We start from the raw sequence: 10677 nt of genomic DNA on the forward strand, positions 1-10677 counted from the left end.
CACTAAACATGTATTTAATATGCATACACTAAAATATATATTTAATATTCATACACCATACATGTATTATTCATACACTAGACATGTATTTAATATTCATGCACTAAACATGTATTTAATATTCATACACCAACAATGTATTTAATATCCATTAATTAAACATGTATTTAATATTTATACACTAAAAAACCCTTTAATATTCATACACTAAAATATATTTAATATTCATACACTAAACATGTTTTAATATGCATACACTAAAATATATTTAATATTCATACACTAAACATGTATTAAATATTCATACACTAGACATGTATTTAATATTCATGCACTAAACATGTATTTAATATTCATACACCAACAGAGTATTTAATATCCATTAATTAAACATGTATTTAATATTTATAAACAAAAAAAATCCTTTAATATTCATACACTAAACGTGTATTTAATATTCATACACTAAACATCAATCAATGTTTATTCATATAGCCCTAAATCACAAGTGTCTCAAAGGGCTGCACAAGCCACAACAACATCCGCGATACAGAACCCACATAAGAGCAAGGAAAGACTCACCCCAGTGGGACGTCGGTGACAGTGACTATGAGAAACCTTGGAGGGGACCGCATATGTGGGCAACCTAACCCTAACGCAGGGCCAACACAGACAGACAACATTCACACACTAGTGTTGCCAATCAACCTATCCCCAGGTGCATGTCTTTGGAGGTGGGAGGGGCCTATCCCCAGCTGCATGTCTTTGGAGGTGGGAGGGGCCCATCCCCAGGTGCATGTCTTTGGAGGTGGGAGGAAGCCGGAGTACCAGGAGGGAACCCACGCAGTCACGGGGAGAACATGCAAACTCCACACAGAAAGATCCCGAGCCTGGGATTGAACCCAGGACTGCAGCATCTTCGTACTGTGAGGCAGACGCACTAACCCCTCTGCCACTGTGAAGCCCGTCTCTCGCTCATAATCCACCTATTGGGAATGATGACAACAGGACATCTGCTGATTGGAGTAAGCGTTTCACTGGTTTGTCCACAAATCGGAAGTTGCTGGCAGTCTACAAAGTAGCCCAAAGCTGCCACAAATGATTGGAGGATGCGGGAAGAACTGTGGACACTTTTGCGATTTGGATCACATCGGACTGTCGGCCCCGCAGGATTTTGAGGACCAGTCATAAACAATTTAGAGTGAAAAGCAAATTTTATTTTCACTGGCATATAAAACATTGTAACTTGGATTGTTTCCCTGGCTTGGAGACTCTCCCAAAGGACAGTGCAGCAAAGACACAACAAACTACCTTCTTGTCTCTCATGGACACACACCTGTTGTTGTTGACTTTGGACTAGCGACTGCACGACATCAAGGCTGCGGAACAGAGACACACTACCATCAATTGATTTACGTGGACCCCGATTCAAACAAGTTGAAATACTTATTGGGGTGTTTGCATTCAGTGGTCGATTGTACGGAAAATGTACTGTACTGTGCAATCTACCAATCAATCAATCCAAAAAAGCACTTTATATGGAGAAAAGGTTTTGTTAAGAAACCATTCTGAGCCTTATCTTATTTAGTTTTTATTTTATACGTGTTGACCACCTTAACCCTGGCAATGGACCCTGTGTGTATATGTAGCTTATGCCACTCTTTACACATTTGGTAAATAAATAACCAAAAAATGTATATTTTGTTGTTTTCTCACTGTACTGAAAATTAACCCAACTGTGACCTCTAAACCGAGGTACCTACCGAAGCGAAATTTTTGTGTACCGTTACACCCATTATATATATATATATATATATATATATATATATATATATATATAATAATAATAATAATAATGTATTAGATTTATATCGCAATTTTCTATTATTAGATACTCAAAGCGCTCACAGAGAAGTGGGAAGCCATCATTCATTCACACGATGGTGGTGGTAAGCTACATCTGTAGCCACAGCTGCCCTGGGGTAGACTGACGGAAGTGTGGCTGCCAGTTTGCACCTACGGCCCCTCCCCCCCGACCACCACCTGTCATTCATTCATCATTCATTCACCAGTGTGAGCGGCACCGGGGGCAAAGGGTGAAGTGTCCTGCCCAAGGACACAACGGCAGCGACTTTGATGTCAATAGGTATATACGTATATATATATATATATATATATATATATATATATATATATATATATATATATATATATCTGTGTGTTTGATTCATTATTATTTTTGAGCAATGACAGAGAAAAACAGCCTGCATGGCAGCTTTGTGTTATTAGAGTCAACATTGCAACTTTTACCTTGTTATATTGAACTTTTTGCAATTTTATTTTGCTGGTTTGTGTTGTGTTTTTATAGTATGTATGTTTGTGTAGTGTTTTTATAGTATGTATGTTTGTGTAGTGTTTTTCTAGTATGTATGTTTGTGTTGTGTTTTTATAGTATGTATGTTTGTGTAGTGTTTTTCTAGTATGTATGTTTGTGTTGTGTTTTTCTAGTATGTATGTTTGTGTTGTGTTTTTCTAGTATGTATGTTTGTGTAGTGTTTTTCTAGTATGTATGTTTGTGTAGTGTTTTTCTAGTATGTATGTTTGTGTTGTGTTTTTCTAGTATGTATGTTTGTGTAGTGTTTTTCTAGTATGTATGTTTGTATTGTGTTTTTATAGTATGTATGTTTGTGTAGAGTTTTTCTAGTATGTATGTTTGTGTAGTGTTTTTCTAGTATGTATGTGCTGCGGGCCTCAAATGACACTTTATGTCAAATGATCAATCAATCAATCAATCAATCTCTCTGACACATGTTGAACTTTTATCCACACAACCATGTAATGAATCATTTCACAATATCCGACCATGACACATATCGTACCATTCTACCGCCGTTACAAATATTACGTTATCATAACCTGACGCTAATAATATCTTGGTTTTAGCAGACAAAAAGTCAAAGTCATAGTTATTAGCAAACAGCGCCATCTTCTGTTAACTTTGAGCAGCAGCCAAGACCAACACACACAAAAATGCTGATTCGTTTCGTCTGTAAAAAAGAACACACTCTTGTATGTTGTCTGTAAAATCCATCCATCCATCCATTTTCTACCGCTCATTCCCTTTTGGGGTTGCGGGGGACACTGGCGCCTATCTCAGCTACAATTGGGCGTAAACAATAATGAAAATAACCCACTCTTGTCGTTGTATTTACTTATTTAACCTACTCCATTATATAAATTCTCTGTCTCAGAAACATGCCAGCTACGTTAAGGATACTTATGATTTTGTGGGTCAACTACCTACAGTAAGAGCACCACCGGAGGCGTTTTTATTCTCTATAGACATCTCTTCAATGTATACTAACATTGACACGGAATTGGGTTTACAGGTGGGTGCGTAAGGCATTTGACACGTACCCAGATTCCACTCGGCCAGACGGGGCCCTCCTCCAGTTGTTGGAGCTGAGCCTTACCAGGAATGATTTTGAATTTAATGGGAGATTTGATCTGCAAATACATGGTACGGCTACGGGTAAAAAATTTGCTCCGGCATCTGCAAATCTTTATATGTGTGTATGGGAAGAAACTGCATACTTAAAATGTAAAACTTTGCCCTTGAGGTACTTGCGGTATCTTGATGACATTTTTGGCATCTGGGGAGGTACTAGGGATGACTTAAAAGAGTTCCTGGACGTCCTCGGTAATCACCATCCTGCCATAAAGATCACACACAATGTACAAAATCAACAGTTAGAATTCCTGGATACACAAGTATTCTTCATTGTTAACAACACAGGGACAAAAACATTAGGGACAAGAGTGTGGTTCAAAGACACAGATAGACACGCACTCTGGATTCATAACGGCGTCCTCCCCTCGTCACCTGGGTCAATTATGGCACTTCTTACCTCTAACTTAGTTTTCTAGCACTTCTGGATTCATAACGGCGTCCTCCCCTCGTCACCTGGGTCAATTATGGCACTTCTTACCTCTAACTTAGTTTTCTAGCACTTCTGGATTCATAACGGCGTCCTCCCCTCGTCACCTGGGTCAATTATGGCACTTCTTACCTCTAACTTAGTTTTCTAGCACTTCTGGATTCATAACGGCGTCCTCCCCTCGTCACCTGGGTCAATTATGGCACTTCTTACCTCTAACTTAGTTTTCTAGCACTTCTGGATTCATAACGGCGTCCTCCCCTCGTCACCTGGGTCAATTATGGCACTTCTTACCTCTAACTTAGTTTTCTAGCACTTCTGGATTCATAACGGCGTCCTCCCCTCGTCACCTGGGTCAATTATGGCACTTCTTACCTCCAACTTAGTTTTCTAGCACTTCTGGATTCATAACGGCGTCGTTCCCTCGTCACCTGGGTCAATTATGGCACTTCTTACCTCTAACTTAGTTTTCTAGCACTTCTGGATTCATAACGGCGTCCTCCCCTCGTCACCTGGGTCAATTATGGCACTTCTTACCTCTAACTTAGTTTTCTAGCACTTCTGGATTCATAACGGCGTCGTTCCCTCGTCACCTGGGTCAAGGGGCATTAGCCTAGCCTCGGCTACCATATTTTAGATACTACCAAAGTTCATAGAGTATTTTATGTCCTTTCTTTCTATTCCAATTCCGAAGGTCTTATTACATGTTATTTTATCCCCCCACCCTGCGGACTTACCCCTAGAATCCGGGAAGATCTTTAAATCACGATTGTTTTGATGGTTCATGTACCGCATGGCTAGCACACCAGCGGTCGTAGAATAAACAGGAAGTGACGTCCTCTGACATTTCTGGGTCATTCTCCGTTCCATAGGAGAACCCATCATAATAAACACTGCAGTTTAACCTTCTCCTTTTTTTTTACCATTAAACACAAATCTTAAAGGCAATTCCACTCAATTTGAATTACATAATCTCGATTTTACTTGCTTTTATTTTTTATTTATTGTCTATTTATCTTTTTATTAAACCCTTGTGATGGAGGACTATGGATGAAGACATTTTTATTTTTTATGTATTCTTCCCTTTTATATATGTTATTTATTTCAACTCAAGCACCCCCCCCCCCCCAAAAAAGTGTTATTTTGGCATGACTTTTTATTTTTTTACAGCATGATGTTTCCAACGTAGCCGCAGTTTTATGAGGGATAGCACTTCCTTTTTTCGGCCAGTAGAGGTCCTCCACGTACAAATTCCTGTGGACAACAAACAGCACTTTATATGTATTTCTATTTCATGGTGTGATGTAATATATGCTTGTTTTAACTTTCCCTTTTCTTCATCCATAGACTCATCAATTCCAAGGTCTTTTAGTGAATTTTAACTACCACTCCAGTTGGAAACGCCTATTTTAATGATCTACGGATTTGAGATATTTTACATCCCAGGGAAGGGTACATATACATATTTTACTTATCTTTTCCCTCCCTTCACCCCCTGCTCCCCCCTTTTCCCCCTTCCTCCACACTACCATATTCTCATTTTTGCACCATATTACATTATTACAATCATAACCATAACTTTTTCTCTCAAATCAACTATACCTCCCTATGTGCCTAAACATAACCACAACTCCTTTTTCATTCAAACAATAACTACAGATACCTCACAAACACCCCCCCCCCCCGAACCTTAACCCTAACCCTACTTTTCAAACACCCCCCCCCCCCCCTTCTTTTATCCCCTTTTCTTTTATCTGGGAGGAGGAGACCACCTGAGCCCGTGCACACCCTCTGTGTTTCAGAGGAATATTTTTATTTTTTAACCTTACCTAACCCTAACCCTAACCTAACCCTAACTTGCATGATTTATTTTGGCCGTACACGCTCTTTAAGCTCATCTGGTATACGCTCAGTGATCAGAGGAATGCTTAGTCAGAACAAAAATGATCACTGGCAAATCCACTTACACATTACACCCTTGAAGAATTGTAGATCACACTGTTATGTAAGTTTTGTGCAAATACTGTCAATGACATGGATTTAAGAGAAATGTTTAAAAACATTCCTGGATGACATTCTCAGAATAAAATTGTATCTGTGTAAGCTAACTTCCATTTTGCAAGAGAGTAATCACTTGTGATTAATCAGATGTTTTTTTTTGTAATCATTTGACAGCTCTACTAAAAACATTGACATGTAAATCAAACTTTCCTCTGCTAATAGTGGGCCTTGAAGGCATTCTTGGTGCAGCCAGCGCCATCAAACATCACACTGATTGTGAAAGACAAAGAATGTGAGTTTCCATACACCCTACATTGTGCTTGTTGTAATATTTCACTTCATGTCAGGGTTCCATTTTAGCTGGGAAAAAACACTGAGTTGCTTGAGTTAGCCAATTCCCATACTGTACGAGTCATGCTGACCACAAAAGTGACATCTGTCCGTCAGGTCATGGATTGCAAATGAAGACAAGTTTAGCTTGATAGTATTTACTAGGACTAACAGTTCTACTGGATCTTATTGGAGTCTATGAAATAGCCAAATATCTCCGGGCCGTTTCCTGGAGAAGAGTCACAGCCTCTGTCTGTTCATCGCAGCTTTCGTGACAGGAAAACTCAGATTTTCCTTTTTCAGGAGACAAACTGAAAAATACATTTGAACACAAGCGTAAACTCTGCCTCATAGTGACATTATGCAATATGCTCATGTAGCGTTTCTCATCCGATGATTGCATCCATCCATCCATTTCTACCGCTTATTCCCTTTTGGGGTCGCGGGGGGCGCTGGCGCCTATCTCAGCTACAATCGGGCGGAAGGCGGGGTACACCCTGGACAAGTCGCCACCTCATCGCAGCCGATGATTGCAGTGTTGTACAAAAAGTGTCACATGGTTAAAAAAGGAGAATATTGATGAAGTCAACCTATACTTTCCATGCAAAGATGATGTAGTGTCAATCTGTTACATTACAACATGTTCACCTAGGAAATTGATAGCCTTCTTTTCGCATAAAGGCCCAGCAGAAATAAAAGCAAATTATGTTGTTCTACTTTGTCAATTAAAAAGCTATGTTGTACCTATCAAAATACTTAATAATATTCATGTGCCAATGTTTCGGTATTAGTTGTAATAGCATGTTTTCAAATAGCTATCCCCACCTAGTTGTGTTCAAACATTTTGAAAAGGCTTCCTTGGACTCTCAGAGCCATTTCAACAACAGGTATCTTTTGTCTTGTGGACACATGAGCTAAAAATTCTTTGAAAAAACGTGATTGGAAAAAAATTTCTTAGCTTACTCAACAGCAAACACTGCATTAGCGCACCTGCCTTCTGTCCATCAATTAGGGTCCTCACCTGTGTTGGGCCCCTCATCACTCCTTCATATCCTGCTGGCTCCTGTCTTGCATTAGCTGCACCTGCCTTGTGTCCTCACCTGTGTTAGGCCCCTCATCACTCCTTCATGTCCAGCTTTCTCCTGTCTTGCATTAGCTGCACCTGCCTTCTGTCCATCAATTAGGGTCCTCACCTGTGTTGGGCCCCTCATCACTCCTTCATATCCTGCTGGCTCCTGTCTTGCATTAGCTGCACCTGCCTTCTGTCCATCAATTAGGGTCCTCACCTGTGTTGGGCCCCTCATCACTCCTTCATATCCTGCTGGCTCCTGTCTTGCATTAGCTGCACCTGCCTTGTGTCCTCACCTGTGTTAGGCCCCTCATCACTCCTTCATGTCCAGCTTTCTCCTGTCTTGCATTAGCTGCACCTGCCTTCTGCCCATCAATTGGCGTCCTCCCCTGTTTTGGGCCCCTCAATACTCCTTCATATTCTCCTGGCTCCTGTCTTGCATTAGTTAAGATAGTAGCCTAACCCCTCCCCCATTCTCTATTCTAAACCTAACTAGCCAGAGACCAACGCTGTTCTCTGGGAGACCATTTTCTTTAAACCAACATACATGTTTAAATCAGGTTGATTGCCACTATTACTACTATGCTACCTATTTGGAGATGCAGAGCTTCAATACTGACTATTACTATAACTACTATGCTACTTAAGCATCAATTAGGAATACTGTTACTACTATGCTACCTATTTGGAGATGCAGAGCAGCAATGCTGACTATTACTACTGTTCTACTTATTTGGGGTTGCAGAGAACTGAATTTTAGTCTTAAAAACTGACTGACCAAAAACACTTTTTGGGACACAGTTGTCTTTTTACCTGGTTATACGTCTTTTAGATTCCAAAATGTAACAGTGTATTTAAGGGTGTTTTTTGTTATTTTTCAAGTTATTTCATATTATTTATTCTAAAAAAAAAATGTTTTCTTTAATCAATTTTGATTTATATTTTCTACATAACTTCGACAATGGAGAAAATGTGTACACCTTGTAGTATTTGTGTTTGGCCTGAGGGTGGTGCTGTCGCCCCATCATCGGCATAGCAAGACAACTGTCTGTTTAAATTATGCGTCTAAGTTGACCTTTGTATTTATTTATTTTTAAATGATTTAAACCTGTTTTATAAATTGCAAAATTTACAAACAGTTGAGAAATAATAATATAAGTACAAAAACAGAACAAAACAGCGCCAACGGGTTGTCAATTCAAAGTAACTAAAATAGAATACAATATATATGTAAACAAAGTGCAAAGCCATAGGCTCACAATTTCAGTTAACAATTTAAATTTGAAACACCGCATCATCGTTTTCACAGCTTTTTGCTTGTTAGAGAATGTTTTAACATAGAGTTCCAATTCTATTTTAAAAGGCACAACAAACAGGTCGGGTATTGAGAAACTTACATTTATGAATATAAAACTTAACCAATAGTATAATGAGGTTGTAACGGTAAAATTCAATTCTTTTTTTTTCATACAGTGAAAATCCAAATAGCACATCTTTAAATGAGAGCACAAATTTGTCATGAATATTGTCCAGGATGAAGCGACAGATGCCCTGCCATAGTGATGGAGGGCTTTCACAAGTCCAAAACAGGTGGTGAACAGTCTCTGGATGCGTGGTACATAAGGTGCAGGTAACATAAGGTGCAACATGCATGGTACATAAGGTGCAGGTAACATCAAAGTCCTTCTTGTATCTAACCATCACAGTCTTTACAGGGTAATAACTATGAATGATTTTAAAGTATATCTCTTTGACTTTGTTGGTAAGTAAATAGCTGTTAGGAAGGGAGCATGTTTTGACCCAGCAGATGTCATTCACAGCACTATTCCAGAGTGCAATTACATAGGAGACAGACACACAATCATTTTGGGATAAGCTGCAGATTTTTCTGATCTGATCTTCAGGGTACTGCGTCTGGCTTGGACGTTACCTTGACAGGCTGCAGATGGACCGTGCACCCCCTCCACCCTAACCCCATCTCTAACTTCTAATCCTAAACTCTAACCCTAAACTTGTGGATGGCTACCAAAAGCCCCTTATAGCAGTGAAACTTGCCAAGGGACATGTAACCAAATATTAACATTGATGTATGTATCCTTTTGACCCATTTTCAGTAGACCCATATTAAATTCGTTAAAGAACCAAACTTCATGAATGTTTTTTGTAACAAAATAGTATGTGCTCCAATCACGCCATCACAAACAAGTAAGAGTTGTAGAAATGATTGGAAACTCAAGATAGTCATGAAATCATGTTCTTTACATGTGTAACATTTGACCACAGCCATATAAGATATTAATATTACTGATATCATCAATATCCATCTGATACTCTATCAATATTACTAATATCACCACCAGTATCCATCTAATACTTGTTGCGCACGACCAGTCTTGAGGGAATAAAACACACTGGTCACTCCGAGGTTTTTTTGGATGACATATGTGTTGAGTAAAAAGGACCACGGAGACAGAACAGTACTTGGCTAGTTTTACTAAAGCTTTAGGAGACCAGCCCTTACAATGCAACCATAGCATCGTCAAGAGAGAGGTCTAAATAAAAAAAAAAAGAGTCAGCTTATGTAGAGCGAAAACAGCCCTTCCTGCCCAGGAGGAAATATAGCTGTTGTTCTAAACAGATAAGGCCTTCTCCACAGAAAGGGAGTATGTTATACTCCTAGCCAACATTCGGCACCTTCAAGGTTGACAAAGAGTTTAATAGCGGACATAAGTTAAAAACCCAAAGAGTTCACTTGTGAAAATATTAGCTGCTTCAAACATGACTATGGATTAAGAAATATCACTTAAAAATCTATGCATTCTCCACATTCCTCTTTCAGATCTTCCCCAGAAGATCTCTCTTAGGGAAGGAAACTAACATACATTGAATGTCACTACTGTCCTTGGCCTCCTTCAGTGACATAGCAAGCCCAGAAACTGGGTGGGGTTGGTCTTCGACAACCCTAACAATGATGCGGGTGCAGAGAGATTGAGCAACAAAGGGCAGCAAAACATCCACATAATAGTAAGGAATACTCCAATAGAAATCAGGGTGGATTTGATCAAGTTGGTCCAATTACCAAAAGTCCTTTGTTATCAGTCCTTAGAACACGTAAGTAATATGCTCAACATTCTTAGTGGGAGTGACAGGGAAAATCGCATCTAAAAGTGTGAGGTTCTCAGCACCTGCACAGGATTCGCACGACAATTTGAGCTGGGAGGGGACTGGGACGGCAGACAAATTCTTGAATTTGGTCAGATTAACATTTTGGTTTTATGTTGATTCCTCCCTCCAGGGGAGCTGCTGGTCCCGGGAATGGCTGACATGTATGCAATTCAT

At 39.5% G+C, this 10677-nt stretch overlaps 1 long non-coding RNA gene across 1 annotated transcript; it reads right to left on the bottom strand.

Moving 5' to 3' along the window:
• Positions 1-365: 365 nt before the first annotated feature.
• LOC133555629 (uncharacterized) lies at positions 366-4779 on the bottom strand. The gene is made up of 4 exons (XR_009807338.1): positions 4676-4779; positions 3595-3712; positions 3418-3507; positions 366-1379 (listed from the first exon to the last, which is right to left on the bottom strand). It is a non-coding gene; the product is annotated as an uncharacterized LOC133555629 (long non-coding RNA).
• Positions 4780-10677: the final 5898 nt, after the last annotated feature.

Source organism: Nerophis ophidion, linkage group LG07 (genome assembly GCF_033978795.1).
Source record: "Nerophis ophidion isolate RoL-2023_Sa linkage group LG07, RoL_Noph_v1.0, whole genome shotgun sequence".
NCBI classification, from domain to species: domain Eukaryota; kingdom Metazoa; phylum Chordata; class Actinopteri; order Syngnathiformes; family Syngnathidae; genus Nerophis; species Nerophis ophidion.